The sequence below is a fragment of the Lethenteron reissneri genome, chromosome 26 (genome assembly GCF_015708825.2).
Source record: "Lethenteron reissneri isolate LAM-NWPU_2019-01 chromosome 26, ASM1570882v1, whole genome shotgun sequence".
Classification (NCBI taxonomy): Eukaryota; Metazoa; Chordata; class Hyperoartia; order Petromyzontiformes; family Petromyzontidae; genus Lethenteron; species Lethenteron reissneri.
The window spans coordinates 21,227,954-21,245,200 of record NC_083804.1 but is presented as its reverse complement, the minus strand read 5'-3'; the positions used below and the strand labels follow the sequence as shown (position 1 = coordinate 21,245,200).

General features: G+C 42.5%; 1 long non-coding RNA gene across 2 annotated transcripts in view; it reads right to left on the bottom strand.

The window, feature by feature from the left end:
* Window positions 1-4,402: 4,402 nt before the first annotated feature.
* The window catches only part of LOC133347858 (uncharacterized), a 50,299-nt gene continuing 37,454 nt past the window's right edge, over window positions 4,403-17,247 (bottom strand). Inside the window, exons 3-5 of one of the 2 annotated variants that reach the window (XR_009755752.1) lie at window positions 9,493-9,577; window positions 9,296-9,339; window positions 4,403-5,662 (exon numbers count right to left, since the gene is read on the bottom strand). This is a non-coding gene — a long non-coding RNA (uncharacterized LOC133347858). The remainder of the gene's footprint in view (window positions 5,663-9,295; window positions 9,340-9,492; window positions 9,578-17,247) is intronic. The other variant, XR_009755753.1, reaches the window with a different exon arrangement.

Here is a 17,247-nt window from a genome sequence, read left to right as displayed (position 1 = left end):
GAATTCTGCAAGACACACACACACGTGTGATTCATGCATGGGCCACGCATGTGCACGCAGAGTACTCATGGAATATCATCGCGATTTATTCACAAGGGTTGCGTGCCACGACCACTGGGTGAGCGAATGAATAATGGTCAGTGCCATGGGTATTCTGTAACAAAAAATTGAAGCAATTTAGAGAGATAGAAATTGAGAGATAGAAATTGCAAGCACTGAATATTGTGCATCGATTCAAGTATACAGCCATGCAGCAAACACCTTTAATACTGGTGTGGCACAGATCTGATTTGAGTAATACCATTATAAAGAGTAATATTCCGCAGCCATGCCGATCAATGGAGGTGCTGCCGACAACATGAAGGCTCCTGGTTCCTGGCCCACCCCCACGCCTCCTCTGCTGGACCTCTGCCTCTTGCGTGCCTTTCACACAGGCAAGGGTTAAACACGAATAGGCCTGACTTGCAGCAAAACATCTGTTCCTCGGTCGACATGAAAAATGCATTGATTTGATGTGCCAGTTTCACCCTGGCACATGGACGTCTGGTGCTCCTGTTCAGTCCTCTCATCCATGGAAGGGCAATGCGGTTGCAATTAAATGTCAACAAACCATGGAATTTCATTGAACCGTGTGACATTCGACAAAGATTATTTGCAAGTGATGGCAGACTAATGAATTGTATATTCCGCGTGTTCCTCAAGTATTTCCTCTTCATCTCATTACATTTATTAAAGTACAAAAAATATGCAGTTTTATTACTCTTATTATCCAATTTATTTGCTGTCATTATTACGTGGTTAAATTGGCAGTGCATTCTGCTTTTGCTATGTACATATTTTATGGATCTCGTATTTCGTAATGCCATTTAAAATGTGCATATGGGTCTGCTTCAATAACTGGAATCACAGTTTGTTTGTCTGTGTGTGTGTATATATACTGGAACTATAATTAAATATTCCAAATACATCTTAAAGATATTTCTACTCGTTAGTCTATCATTATCAGTGAATAATAAGCTACACAAAGACCCTGAATTGTTGTTTATTTGTACATGATGCATTCTAAAAATGGTAAAAAAAAAAAAAGAGGCAGGCCTAGTATCACAATCCCCGTGTGATCTTCCTGGGGGGCATTATAGTGGCGTTTTAAAATAACCTACATAGAGGTCACTGTAAAGGGTGCCTTTAATGGTATGCCCTTTCCAGGCTTCTGATCAGGAAGGGGTTGGAAAAAAGCCTTCTTTACCCCTGGGTTAGAGCAAGCTCGGAGCACAGAAGTATAAAATATGAATTGCGGTCTGATAAGGCAGGTGCATTGAGTGAGGGGTTAGAGGTTGCCAGGGGCTGGGGGAGGCAGTGTTCACATACTCGACATTTAGTATACTCTGCCCTCAAATGTGTAATGCTAGCATTGCTGGAAGGATGGTATTACATACGATTGCGAGAGGACAAGCCCGACAAAGCAATGGAAGTCTTCAACCAAAATAACCCTGCTGCATTTGATACGGCAGTCTTGTAGACATGAAGAATCGAAGAAGCAATACTACCTTCTGGCAAAAAGCAAAATAAAACAGGAAATAGGGAAACGCTAAGAATACGAAAAGAAGCATTTGAGGAAGAGGATGGATCTGAAGAATTCCAGATGCGGAGGTTCTGTTCGTCACGTTACTTTGGGGTGCACTTTTCTAAAGCATGCGTTTGCCTCTTCCATCGCGTGTTATGAAGAGTGAGTGTTGCCGCAGAGGCGTATGGACAGCCTTCTCTGCACTCCTACGGCGGTGGATGGGTGGGTCTTCGGTGCTTCGGCGTCTCCCACAGAGGGTCCGTCTGGGTCTCAGAGGATGGCAGGAGAGGGGGGAGCTGTCAATCAGGTCTTCTCAAAGGCAACCATCGAGAGGTGATAGGGGCCGTGCCGCCGAGGAGTGATACGCTGATCATGTTTGTAGCCTTCATTCATTATTGAGCGGGCAGAGTGAGAAAAGATGTAATAAATGAAATGCCGGGCACGGGCGAGCCGTTGAGGCAAATGTGATTTGACAAATGATTTTAATCTCCTCTCTCCAAAGGAACATGTCTGCTCGCTCAGCATTGTTATCGGGGCCGCGGATTTGAGTGTGCACTGTACCTTTGCTGCTACCCGGCCTATAAACATATTCGTCGTTATATCCTCGCCGCTAAGTCGTCGCCGGACGTCGAGATCAACAATTTCATGAAATACATTTCGCGATGATTGATAGCTTAGGTAATGTCTGCCAAGCAAATGGTAGGTTGAATTAAATTCGGGTTATTTATGTATCAGTCTCCCGAATTTTCAATATTGGCCAGGGAGAGGAAAGTCAGACAGGAGAAGAGGGTGGGGGAGAGAATGGTAATGCATTGTCAAACAGACTGTGGGCGCCATGAAAACCTTGGAAGAAAAATATGTCTCTTTCAATCATATGCAGCCAGGGCTGTTTTGCTTGAGGGCACTTTCATGCATTCTGCACACACCCCCACTCCTACGCGCCCACCCCCCTTTCCTTTTTCTTTTCACTCTTGTACCAAGCCCCCCCTCCAGACCCACACTCCCCATCCATAATCCTTTCCCCATGCGAGCTCCCTCCCCTGTTCTCCCCACCAACCCCCTTGTCCTTTCCACGCCTGTAACACGCACGGTGCATTGAACACTGCCCAGAGACTCAACACTGCCCAGAGACTCAACACTACCCATAAACTAAACACTGCCCATAGAATCAACACTGCCCGTAGACTCAACACTGCCCGTAGACTCAACACTGCCCATAGATTCAACACTGCCCATAGACTCAACACTGCCCATACACTCAACACTGCCCATAGACTCACCACTGCCCGTAGACTCAACACTGCCCGTAGACTCAACACTGTCCATAGATTCAACACTGCCCATAGACTAAACACGGCCCATAGACTAAACACTGCCATTAGATTTTCGATTTAAAGCTTTCGTGACTGCAGGGATTCATCTTCTTGGTTCTTTCGGTAAAGTCACGTAGAAGGGAAGTAATAAAATAATAAAAATAAAACATAATAAAATAATTCTCACGACGTTTCGGCTACAACACAAGCAGCCGTCTTCAGGTGAAGAATGAAACACTGCCAAGCTTGGAGCGTATATATAAGCTGGGTTGGAGGTGGAAGAAGAGCGCCTTGACAAAATAATTTGCCTATCAGGAGGAATTTAGCATATTTATGGGAAATGCGTAGGAGGTGGGCGGGGGGGTTTCAAAGTCATATTAGGCCCATGCATTATGCAGGATTAGCAGCATCAAAGGGAGGGGGTAGCATTAACAAAGGGAGGGAATATTAATAGTATGTAGAAGCAACGAAAAATGTCAATGGGAGAGCGTTGGTAGGAAACCCGCAGCGGAGCAAATAATGCATTCCCTGTGGAGAACACAAGATACAAGTCAATGCCAGTGAGTGGACTGCGGTCTGAAGGTCACCGTAAACGTGAACAACAATCAATTAAGATCCGATTCAACACAGTACATAAAATCCGTGATCTGGTCCCGTCTGTGAAAGACGTGGTTCCAGACATACAGTACCCTGGCGTCTACAAACTAAGTTGCCTCTGTGGTAGCAGTTACATTGGAGAAACCAAACGACATTTCTCAGACCGCATCCGTGAACATAAAGCAGACCTGAAACACGGTAGGACAAACACCTCAGCCGTGGCAGATCACTGTTACAATTCAGTGGGCTCACATGACATTGACTTCTCCAAGACAGAGGTTCTCTGCAAGCCATCTGGCTACCATGAGAGATTCGTTCATGAGGCGATCCACATATACAAACACAGAGACAATTTCAACCGAGAAGATGGATTCTGGCTCAGCAATCATTGGAAGGACGTAATAAACCATTTCAGATCTTAACTGATTGTTGTTCACGTTTACGGTGACCTTCAGACCGCAGTCCACTCACTGGCATTGACTTGTATCTTGTGTTCTCCACAGGGAATGCATTATTTGCTCTGGTGCGGGTTTCCTTCAACTGCTCTCCCATTGACATGTTTCGTTGCTTCTACATACTATTAATATTCCCTCCTTTTGTTAATGCTACCCCCTACCCACTCCCTTTGATGCTGCTAATCCTGCATAATGCATGGGCCTAATATGACTTTGAAACCCCCCCGCCCACCTCCTACGCATTTCCCATAAATATGCTAAACTCCTCTTGATATGCATATTATTTTGTCAAGGCGCTCTTCTTCCACCTCCAACCCAGCTTATATATACGCTCCAAGCTTGGCAGTGTTTCATTCTTCACCTGAAGACGGCTGCTTGTGTTGTAGCCGAAACGTCGTGAGAATTATTTTATTATGTTTTATTTTTATTATTTTATTACTTCCCTTCTACGTGACTTTACCAAAAGAACCAAGAAGATGACTGCCCATAGACTAAACACTGCACATAGACTCAACACTGCCCATAGACTCAACACTGCCCATAGATTAAACACTGCCCATAGATTAAACACTGCCCATAGACTCAACACTGCCCATAGACTCAACACTGCCCATAGACTCAACACTGCCCATAGACTAAACACTGCCCATAGACTCAACACTGCCCATAGACTCAACACTGCCCATAGACTCAACACTGCCCATAGACTCAACACTGCCCATATACTCAACACTGCCCATAGACTCAACACTGCCCATAGACTCAACACTGCCAATAGACTCAACACTGCCCATAGACTCAACACTGCCCATATACTCAACACTGCCCATAGACTCAACACTGCCCATAGAGTCAACACTGCCCACAGACTCAACACTGCCAATAGACTCAACACTGCCCATAGACTAAACACTGCCCATATACTCAACACTGCCCATAGACTCAACACTGCATAAGCCACGGCGTAATGTTGTGCCTCTAACAAGCCGGAGGTGGCGCTCAGCGCCGTGCCATGCGTGGATGATGCCAGCTACGGACGACGCCTTTGGCATTGGGAAGCGATCTCGAGGTGGCACGGCGGTTATGGAGGCAGTGCGGGATTATCCTCGTCGCAAAAGTAGCCACATATGCTACGGGCCCCGCACTTTCAAGGGCCCCGCGCTAAATGCTTTCAAGCTATGCTATCAATTTCCGGTTCAGTGATTCTGCACTTGCTCTATTACTATAGTACTATACCGCCTTCAACTTTTATGAACGACTGGCGTGTTTAAGGTTAGCGATCTGTCGTATTATCTGGCTGTATAGCAAATGAAAAAAATACAATTACTTTACTATGCAATATAACAAATTTGTGCGTTTCATATTTACTTGTGTATTTTTTTATTTAGGGCCCCATTATAACACATGCTACAGGCCCCGCACTAGCTTAACCCGGCATTGGCGGGGGGGGGGGGGCTTACTTTTGAGGGTAACGTGCAGATTTGGTCGGCGAGCTTGCTGCGAAAAAAAAAACGCAAGCACCAACGTCACGGGCAATAAAAGAAAAGCGCGCTTCGGGTGGTGCGGTGCAATTAGTCGACGTTGAGCTTCTGATGATGGCATCAGCTCCAGGTGGTGGGCGAATATGGATCAGTCCGTGCACTTGCTCCGTATCGATCAAACGCGGCTCGCGCTAAACTCTTCCTGACCTTTTCAATCTTGCAATGGTATTTGGTCCAGTCAATGAAAGCACTCTGAAAATGAGACGCACAAAATCGAGGGGGTGGGGAGGTGGGCTGATTCGAAAGCGCCAATAAGTTTTTTTTTGCGAGGATTTGTAGATTGCAAGGATCAGGGATGTTTATGAGGCTTTAATGCTTTGTTAAATACCACTGCAATGTGTTGCCAAGCGGTTGTGCATCAATAGCCCCACAAAGTCATCCGGATGGAACCGTGCCCAGTGCACGTACGAGTGGAAAGCTTCATGGAGCGTGTGTACTAATGTGTTTGTCAGATGCCATTCATTCGAAATAAACGTTACAACCCGGGAACACAAACAAAAAAAACAATGTACATGTTTTTTTATGCTTTGCTCCTCATACTTTGTGAACAGTGGCAGGACATTTATATTTTTTGGTTTATTGTGATTGTTATTTAGCCTATACATTAGGAGTGCAACATTTCGACTAGACCCGACCGTAATTATCATAACAGCCACCGCGGAAGAAAAGCTATACCAACCTGTCCGGGGAGGCACATTCAACTATGGCAATTTTGAACAAACTACCACAAACTGAATATATTGCCGACAGGCGCAGCAGTTAGGAGCCTTTTCACGGTGCGTGTCATTTATTCTATAAACGAACGGGGCACAGTTGGAAGCTTTCGTAAATTTTATGCGGTCATAAATTCCGTGTCGGTCCTACTGGGCTTAAATAAAAACCCAATGAGGATAGAGGAAAATAGATGCCAAGTATTGACTTAATTGGAAGTAATTACAGCTGATAGCTCTTGAGAGCCTCTGTGAAGGATTTAGCAAGTGACAAGACAGGTCTGGTAATGCCTGTCTGTGCGGACTAAGATTGTACGTCATTTCCCGCAGCTGATCACCGCAGATTTTGGCTACTTGGCGTAGGCCTTCGGGGGATAGCCTCCTGACGTTATTAACTTCTTTGAAATTGTGTCTTCTGCGCCCCGGGAGATGAACCAGGGCGGTTTACTGTGTGCACGCTTCCTTTAGCCTCAATAAAAAAAATTGGAGGGGGGAGGTGAATAGAGATGGCGCACTCCACAACCGAAACAAGCAGCTTCTGTTTTTCAATATGGAACTCTGGGAATGGGCTAATCACCGGTGGTCCGTCCCATTGCTCCGTCCACAAATGCTTGCTACAGAATTGAGCACACTGACTCTATGATCTGCGTATGCGTTGCAACGCGTGCCGCTGATTTTGCACCAATGTATATCAAAGGTAACAGTTTGACCCTTGATGGAATGAATAACGAGATCATAATCCCTGCTGGCACTCGGAGGATGCATATCGCCTCTGGTTTATGCTGTTGCAGTGGTTAACAGTGAGGCAATAGACACAGTATACTAACTTACGATGTTGGTGGCTCAAGATGGGCCCAATGACCCCGTTTTTCTTTTTTAAGTTGCTAATGTACTGTCCTGGCGGTACATTGAGAGCAGCAGATTGGACGTTATCTGATGCTGCCAGTTTCAACGGTATTAGCCGCTCGTGGAAGTGCATCGGGGAAATACCTTTTGCAAAGTGTTGGGAAGCTCTGTAGATTCGGGTGAAGGTGGTGACGTGCAGGGGATGATTATGTTTGCATTCAGTCTGAAAAGGTAATGTGCTTCAATTGGTGTACGCTGCGCTTATGGAACCCGTGATGTGTGTAAAGCATACTATGCCAATTGTTCTGCAAATTGCGATATGAAGCTAAATAAGGACGTCGCTCAAGTGTGCTTCCACCTGCGTTCCAGCGATGAGTGGCTATGAGGCTCCTTTAATTCCATCGCGGGGTTGGAGCCGTGGCCACGTGGTTCGTGCGCTACGCCTCTGAACCCTGTCGCCTGAGTTCGATTCCTGGCCACTAGAATGTAAGTGATAACTGTACCTGGTCCTGCTCCCACAGCCCCTTCACCAATGCACACTGACCATTGTGGTGAAGTATGGTCAAACAAGCTCCAATGACAGCACAGCATGGGGAGACCATCCAGCATATAATTGACAGAGAGATGGATTTGTTTTACAATGAAAAAATACCAGTGGCTCTAATCTAGATTTGAATGCCAGTGGCTCTGCTAAGCATGTGTTGAAAATGTGGCTTAAATTGGCCAGGAGTGGTATCTGTCTCCACTGTTCACTGGTGCTCATTGTATGAATGTGTCCGTTGCTTGCAAACCGAACACTTCCTCAGTGTTTGCATTGCAAAGGGAACGTTTTGAATTCTTGGCATACTGACACAATTTTCACACGTATTAAACGTGTCCCTTATCTGATTTTAGGGGAGGGGGCTGCCTTTTCAAAATGCAAAATGGGGATGAAATGTTGAATGTTTATTAATATTTCAAAACGTGAAGGATTATGAAAAAAAAATTCAAATATGTTTTAAATTCCATCCGATGACAATGGGAATTTTTGCAAGGCAAAAATAAAGAGGCATTTGCGGAAATTCGTCACGTGTAAAGTTTGACGAACAGTTTATACGAAGGAATTTAAAAGTGAATGATCTGTGTAATGTTAAATATATATTCTTTTAAACGTCACTGTTCATCATCATTCAATACATTTGTTTGAAATGCCATAGGAAGTAGACAGGCAAATACAACTTTCACAAGAAATTTCTGACAATGAAACCCACGTATTTTTGTCTCTTTCTTCTTTTGCAGCGCTCGTGTATTTGCTAGAATGACACTGTGGTTGTCCCCGACATGTCTTGGGTGATGACCTTTCATTTCTTCTGGCAGCGGCTGTGAATAGTGCGACTTTCTTGCAGGAGTCTCCCTTTGCTCGCTGTGATTTCAGCAGGGGCACACTCTACATTCAGTCGGCACATTCCTATTCGAACCAAATGAGCTGACCGTGACCTCTGCTCCACCGAGGGACTTTGTGGAGCAATTGACTAATGACAAAGGCAGCGAGGTCAGAGCAGTGGGGCAAAGATGGTTAAGCCCATTACTAGATAAATAAATCTGGCTGAATCTAATGCCATCAAGGACAAAGACAAACCAAAGGGTCATATACACATGAATGATTAATGTGGCTTTGGAGCTGAATGTTGGTCCATAACCACTGTGTATATTTAAGGAAATCATATAAAGGCCCTCGCTAGCTCCTTTCGCGGGTGTGATGATGTCACGTAAAATTGTGCGTGCAGACTTCCTGCATCGTGGCATGCCCCTGGAAGAACCAAGCATTGATGTTCAGCGACTTGCCGATGAGTAAGCACACACTTGTCGGCAATAATCCTGTCAGCTAAGCGTCCTCATATGTGATGGGAATATTTTAGCCAGATGCCCTCTTGTGATGCCAGGACGTTTGGCAGGCCAAATACGGGCTTTGCCATCAGAAAAGTTTGTTACCCATAGACAGCAGAACCGAAACCAGGAATGATGGCCAGACACTTGACGGCAGACCAGATTCCAGGTGTGCATTTTTGTGAGTTCAAGTTCAGAATTGATGCTCGCTGGGTCACATAGTTCAGGGAGCAACATTGCAAAACAATTAAAATAAATTAAGTCACGACGTTTCAGGTGGAGCCGTCACAGAAAAATGACTTCACTTGATACAGTAATTTTGCTGTGACGGTTCCACCTGAAGACGGACGCTTGTGTTGCCTCCGAAACGTCGTGATTTAATTTATTATTTTTTTTTACTTACGTGACCAAAGAGTATGAATCCTTGCAGTCACGAAAACTTCAAATCTAGAATTGCAAAACAAATTAATGATGCAAGGGTTTTGTAAATTACTGAAATAACTCAAGCGACGATTACTCTATTAATTGTACATTTTCTAAAATAATATATATTTCTATGAATGCTGAATTCACTGTGGGTTGTCATTACACTTTACTCACCATGATCCAAGGATGTGGAGCCACAGGGCCTCCCTTATGACTCTCTGTTCACGTGCCCACGAGGTGGCCAGAATCTTGGTGTCTCCTGAAATTACATTTTAAGCCGTTACAGTAAATTGCTGTACAGTCCTCTAGCATCTCACAACAATATGTCCACTCATTATCCTGATTTCAAGAAATTTGCATCATTGTTATTAGCATAAGCGTCCTAAGCATAAAGGACAATGTGCAGGCATTCCACAGCATTTTTTTTTCCCAATGTCAAATTCCATGTTTTTCTGGCATTGTTTCATATCAAATTTCATCACAGTTATGTTATTGAGAATAGGTTTTCCCATTTTTTCTGGCAACAAAACAGGTATTAAGATGTTAAAACACCTTTTACAAGGAATCATGTCTGCATTAACCACAATACTTGTGGTCAGAATGCAAACAAAAACGTACTCTGATAATATACTGTATGCATTGTCTTTTAACCTGATTGGTCCAACAAGAGACAGCTTTCTTTTGAGTCTAGTCTGCAAACGGTGTTCGACCAGAGGACGCCAAAAGGCTAAAAAAAAAGCTGCCTCTATGTTGGTATTTGTAAATGAATATATTTTTTCCGGGAGTATATGCGTACCACTGAATCATTAATTTACAAATAAATGCACATGCATTCTGGCATACCTAATGTCTAAATGCATTTAATTTAAATGTGATTATAAACCATCGGGCGAATTCCAGTGATCCTCGCAGTGTCTTTTGGCTAGCCGTCGAACAAAAAAGGTCACTGCATCGTGTGCGTTCAAATGCGCTTCTGCGCCCGTCTGGAACGCTCTTCATTTTGATATTAGGAAGCCACTGGAGCTATGCACTTTTAAATCCAGATTGAAAACTCATTTTTTTAGAACTGCTTTTTGTGTTTAGTGTGTTGTCCTTCCCCCGCACCTCCTCTGAGCATGGTTGGCTACGTATGGCACGAAAGAAGTTCAACATAAATACACTTGGTCAAACAAAATACATTTTGCGCTCTGTCTAAATTGATTGTCAAAGTTGTGAGTTTTATATATTTAAATCTCAAGTAAAATTTGCCATGAGAACGTTTTATTTGTCAGTTTTTCTAATTTATATTTGACAGTAATTACATAAATCTGCATATTTGAAGTAATATATTTTAAAATAATGACAGCAATTATGTTGCAAATATAATTAATTAGATTTTTGCCATATTTCATTATTTTTAACATTTGAACCTTATGGCGGGATCCCGGGATCACATAAGCCCCCGGCTCTCGCATAAACTGCGTTGTGACGTCATTTTATGTCTGTTGAAGGCGGACGACACGGCGATCAATTCCTCTCGACGAGCTCTACACAATGCGCTAATCAAAGTTTAAAAGTTTTGTTTATGACTACGGCAATTTTGGCAACGACGGGTGCTTGGTGAAGAACGAGAGAAGATTGATTTCTGGTGGGTCGGTCGCGGCGTTTATGCGCGCGGAGGGACGGAGTCGCCAAAAACAAATTTATTATTTACGATTTTGACTTTCGTTTATTCGGGACCCCGGGGTACCGCCATGAGGTTCATTTGCATTTCGTCTAGATCACAAGCATCGTAATGTGATTAGTATTCCAGATCTCCCTTATCAAAGAGGCACATTTCAATGGTGCTGTCGCCTCGCTTGAAATAAAATAACTTAACGGAAGTGATTTTTTTTTTAGTCTCCGCATTTCACCTGCATCCTATGGGCAGGCAATCTGACCTAATGCTGTAAGTCAATAGTGTGTGTATTCTCAGCTGTTATTTTATATTGAATTTGTTTTTATCCACGACATTATCAGCAGGCATTATTGGATTTTTGGACGAGAATCCCCCTAATTAGGCTTATTGAGCTTTAATGCATTGTGTGCTAGTGTGCTTTCAGGATGACGTTTCAATATTACTTTCTCTGGTAAGAGAGAACAGCTATTATAGGTTGGTTACATATTGGTAGTTATTTTTATCTTTATCCAATGAACACCTTCTCTGAATCCTATTTTGTTTCAAAATGTAGTGCCACTCCGTGTAATGTCCCTGCCGTTATTAAAGGGTTACACCGTTAGTGTGCCGTGATGTGGGTCTCGTGTGTGTGATTCAAATGTGATTGGATTTTCTTACCCCAAGCTTTGGGTTGTAGAAGCGTCTGCCAGTTGTGATTTGGCCCAGCACAGTAGCATGTTGGCAAATTACCCGAAGCTTAAACCTTTGCACTCTGCGTAATATTTCACCTGGCTGTGATTACCATTAAATTGTTTCCAAACACTGCCTCGCTTTTATCCTGTTGTTAAATACATTAAAACGTGTATTGTTAGTGTGTCCAAAAGTGTTAGTTTAGGTGCTGCTAATTTATTGGTACATAATTGCCTGTTTTTGCCCTACAAACTCAAATAAACAATTATTGTTGCGTGTTTAATCATAATTTTTACATTGTCACATTTGGAATCGAAAGGTGCAAATGAAAATGTTGTGCTTGTATTCACTCCTCCGCTATTCCTTTGCTACTTTTTTAAACCGAAATCTGACAAGATTTATTTTGACAGACCTTGAAAGTTTCTTTGAACACCAGGGTTGTTAGCATTCGGGAAGCTTTAATCTCTTGTGTGCAGGAACCATGCGGCTGCAGGCTTGTGAATTTTAAATGCGTGAAATGTTTCCTTTTTCATTTTTTGGCAGAATAACCGTCGAATTAAACATTCCAAATTAATGGAGGAAAAAAATCAAATTCAGACCTCCCCCCCCCCCCCCCCCCCCCAAAAAAAAAAACCTTCACAGCTATTTCCAAATCAAAGCCAATATTTGCTCTACCGCTTGTCTGACAGACTCGCTGGCTTTCTTTTTAGACGACGCACATTTATTGGGAAATGCGAGGACACATCATCCATTCGGGAATACCAAATTCTTAACCCTCCACGGCCCCATGATGCCTCCCGCACTCGCGCAAGCGCCTTGTCTGATTAAAGGTTGCAGCGAGGTAAAGAGGCCGACACGGGGCTTTACACACACAGCCCGTATCAGCTTCTTCACACACGCTTGCAGGTCCCTCAGACCCTGTCGTCTTACATCAGTCGCCGCCAGAAAAGAGCGCGCCGCGCTACCTTTCGCCGGCGGTTTCTGTCCATCTCGTGGGAAGGCAATGTCTGCGGCTGTCTGTCCACGCGAGCGCATGCGATGTTGCTGTCTAGGTGTGTTTGCGCGCCTCGCTTGTTCGCCTGTCAGTCCGTGAGAGTTTGCGTGAAAATCTGAATTGCTGTAGCGCTAAAGCGTTGTCTGCGTGTGGTTGTGCTGTCCCGGGCGACGTTTTTCCGGGGACGGATGATTGGCAGTTAAAAGTGCGACTGTCGGAGATTTGTGTTTTAAAATGTTTGAAAGGTGATATTTTGTCCGCATGCTATATTCCTCCAGGAAGAGTTTACGCCTTAAAAATATACATTTTTGCAAGAAACGACGTTGGAAATAAGCTTAACATTGTACGCAGCATTTGGATAGAAAATGCATGAAACTATACACATGCTGTTAAAATTGATTGTTTTGCTCTAATTAGTTCAGTTCTTAACAATTTGCTCTCAATGGACGCAATAACCTTACTTACCATTGTTGATGTTCACTGTATCCTGTGAACAACCCTCACGTAGCAACTAGATCAACATTGCTCATGTCCCAGAACAGAGCCTTGTTGTGAGCCTGTGTTTGAGGTGGTGTGTCAGTATTCAGTCTCATAGATTTTTTTTTCCTCCTCTCGCCCAAGGGGGAAATGGTGCTCTACCATCTGCCAGATTTTCCCAATGACTTATTTAATAGATCTGAGATACGTTTTAAAAATTCAAACTGATTCAAAACCAAACAAAACAACCTACATCGCAAATAAATTGCCAATTGCAAGCAAATATTTTCGGTTGTGTCCTCAAATTATTCTTCGACATGAGAGTAGAATATCGGTATTGTTCTCCAATGAAATGTGTGCTGATAATAAGCTCATTCTGTTTCCTTGCAATGCATGAACCATTCATGCATTCCCCACGTATGGACCACAGAGTCATTCATGTTTGCAGAAAAAAATTGCTTTTTTTTCTATGGTCAGTAATTGCTTTAACATTTCTACATCTGGCGTATTTCCCCTGTTTAAGTTGCCAACAACTTAAATACCCTAAAAAACAAATCCAGCTCCAATCCAGATGGAGTGTACAACGAAAAGCAATGTCAGCTACAAGCAAAAATCTGATTTTTTTTAAGTTTTGCTTTTATTTCTTTGCATAACATATGTCAGCAGCTTAAAGCAAAAAAAAACTGTTTATGTTGTAGAGAGCGCTGCCGGAGAGAATTTCATTAATGTAAAAATGACCTTGCTATGACATTTCACGCCACTCTGCAAAATCACACCAAAATAGCCTGGTTAGAAAGCCATCGTTAGAGCATCTTGCACGCATTTACTTTGCAAATGCAACAACCTGTTTTATTTCCACGATTAGCTCATTATGAATATTTACATGCAGGGACAGCGTTGGGGTGTTTTGGACCCAACTGCTGATTAGACCACGAGCCACTACTAAATTATTCACAGCACTGACATCACATTACAATTTGTTGCTGCTTCGGGGGCTGCCCGTGCATTACACAATAATAAAAGAACGGCCTATTAGTTAACTTGGTATTAGCCAAATGTCCCCTCTGTGCTCGTGACTCTGCAGTTACAGTGGCTGGTCGCGGTGACGAATCTGAACGATGATATATAACGGTGCCAATGCCAACATTTTTTTGTGTGTGCAGAATAGTTTTTTTTATTTGTGCATGCTTGGCTTTCTCTGAATTTATTAAATCACAATAATAGCAATAATACATTCATTAATATAAAAAAAATTGTAACAATACGATCATTTGCACATCCTTTCGTCGATCCACCATTGCTTGGAGGCCTCATTACGCAATGTCGGTGATGGATATTGTTCGGCAATACTTCACCACGTTGGTCAGTGCAAGGTTGGTAAGAGGGTGGAATAAAACTGCTTCAAATATCACTCGCCACTGATATTAGCACTGGCCAGGAATTTAACGCAGTTTGCCAGGTTCGTAGTACTGCATAGTGCACTCACTGCTCCAATCACATGCTCCTCGTCTCATTAATATCATGAATGTCAAGATCGATTCTAATACTCGCCAGTAAGCATAATTAGGCATGAGCTCACATCATAAAGCATAGCATGGCAGTGCTTGCCTGTAATCTAGCAGGCATTGGTGGATCACACACACATTTTAACTCCCAAGGTCGCCAGGAGATGGCAGTAGAATGAGTAGAATCAATCTATCTGTGCGAGGCATTGAGTATTTTACCCTTGTATTCATGGGTTTTCCTAATTTTCCTCCCACGTGATACCAAACACGCATACGTGAAATTGGATAAATATTTCAGTGCAGGATCCTTCTGAAAGAGAGTCTTAGGACTCAGTGAGGCTTTACTGGATAAAATACAAATATGCACTAGTATTGTTGTTATTAATATAAACAAAGCAAGATACAAATCTGATTCAAATAGCAAAATGTGGCAGAGAAAATATTTTGATTTAAAAAAATGGTAAAACAGTAAATTCAAACTTTTAAAATGAATTACCAACAAATCAAGTAAAAAAAAGTTAGAAAATAAGCAACTTTAATACGAGAGCAAAACACACTATGCCATCGCAATGCGAGATTGCAAAGAAAAAAGGTAAAATGATAATAGGCGAGAAGAAAGCGGTTGGTAATCTTGGTAAAGGAGTAAGGAATGAGAGAAGAAAATGTCTGTTGGAGTTCACAGCCATCAGGGACGTGAAGATAATGAACACATTTTTCAAAAAGGAGCCTATAAAATGTGCATGCAAGAGCCCAAATGGATAAATTAGAAATTAAATTATCTTGATTGCCATGGACAAATCCCTCAATTGTAAGAGACATCTCTCCTCAGCAAATTCGTCAGAGGAATGTGGATGCAGGCTGAGTGCAATACAAGTTAACACTTTAACGAGGTCAAAGAAAAGATAAAGCTAATCGCTGGACAGGCAAAAAGAAAACGAAACTGTGATTGTCAAAAAATTCCGCTGAGGATTTTGTTTGACTTAAATTGTTTCTAAGGAAGAGATTCAAATCCTGAGAGAAGGGAAAATTTGAAAGGGATGTTACCACTATAACTAATGGGAAGTCTAGTAATATAATGGATGGTGTGCCAAAAGCGTAGCACAAAGCAAAAAAAAAGAACAGAGAGCACGCTCTTTAAAACCACACAGTGTATGGTGAAAAAATGAGAGATATGACAAGAAATTAACACAAAGTTCAACAAAGGTGAGAATGCACAGAACTCTCTGAAACGATTTAAAAAATAACTGGGAATTAAGTGAAAAAACACAACACAAAAGTAATTGAAAGTGACCGAATAAATAGTGGGAGCAAATTAATAGTTGTTCAAAGCATATATGTATATGATTGGGTCGCCGGATTTGCAGTGTCGTACACTAACCACTGCACCACCGCTCCATCCATGTAGAATGCCATATGTCACTTCGAAAAAACTGGAGTAATTCAGGTGTTATTTCTGTGCCTCGCTGCATATCTAGGCCATTTGAGAAATAATTGCCATGAGTAAAATCTTGAAATAGACATAGCATGCCTTCGACACATCTCCTGAGGTCCAGCTGTAAGGTTTAAAAAATAATTACTGTCGGCGACTTAACATCTCTATAAATAATATATTTATAACGCACCCTGATGTAAGCCACGGCGCATTGCAACTGCGTTGCTCACGCAGCCGTGAAATCATGTCACTGAAGAGGAGCCGTTGAGATCCCTGCCAGACAGGCAGGTAAACAGCCACACCACGACACCTTAATGAGAAACGCTGCTGTATTTAAACAGCTGTGTTTATCCCTTCTCCCTCGATTCCTGAAGCAGATGGCACGAGCAGCCGAAGCTGCCAAAAGCAATGGTGAGAACACTCGTGATGCTGTGGCTTTATTGGGCAGCACAAGGGGGCTTCTAGGTCCCACATCACGGGACGTGGTCACGCGCAAACCAACATGTTCGAATCCGTGTAGCGGACGCGCGTATTTGCATGTCATTCGTTTAACCCTACATTTTCGTCTTGATTTTTTTACGGGAATAACACTTTTCCTTTTTTTTTTTACCTGCATTTCAGCACCGCATTTAAGGCCGAATCGCATAAAATAATTGTACCAGCGTGTTTTTGCGGCAATTAATGAAGCTATTTTAACAGCGCATTGCCTGGGTTTTGAATTGCACGAAATGGATTTTGTTATCAAAGGTGTACTAGTCCAGAAGAATATGATGCATTTTGCCCACATTTAACAGATTTGGGACATTCGTATTTTCCAAAGTCATCTCTCATGCAACAGAGATCATGAATGTCCATTTAACTCCCACTTGCGTAAATAATATAATGAGAAAACATATTGATTATCTTCAGCATTGATCAATTCACTTCTAGATGAAAGCCTGCCCAGACACCATGTTCTAGTCTGGTTGTGTAGATTAATATGATAGAATAATAATCATAATAGGAATATAGATTATATAGAAGATGGTTAATATGGGGTAGTACATCATATATATACTGTACGTGTGGCATAGACCATTGGGTAGCTGTTATATACGTTAAGAATATAGCATAGCATAGAGAGAATACATTATGGTATTCAAATCTATGAATTATTGGTACCAGTACCTCACTAATAACACACATTTGAGAAAAT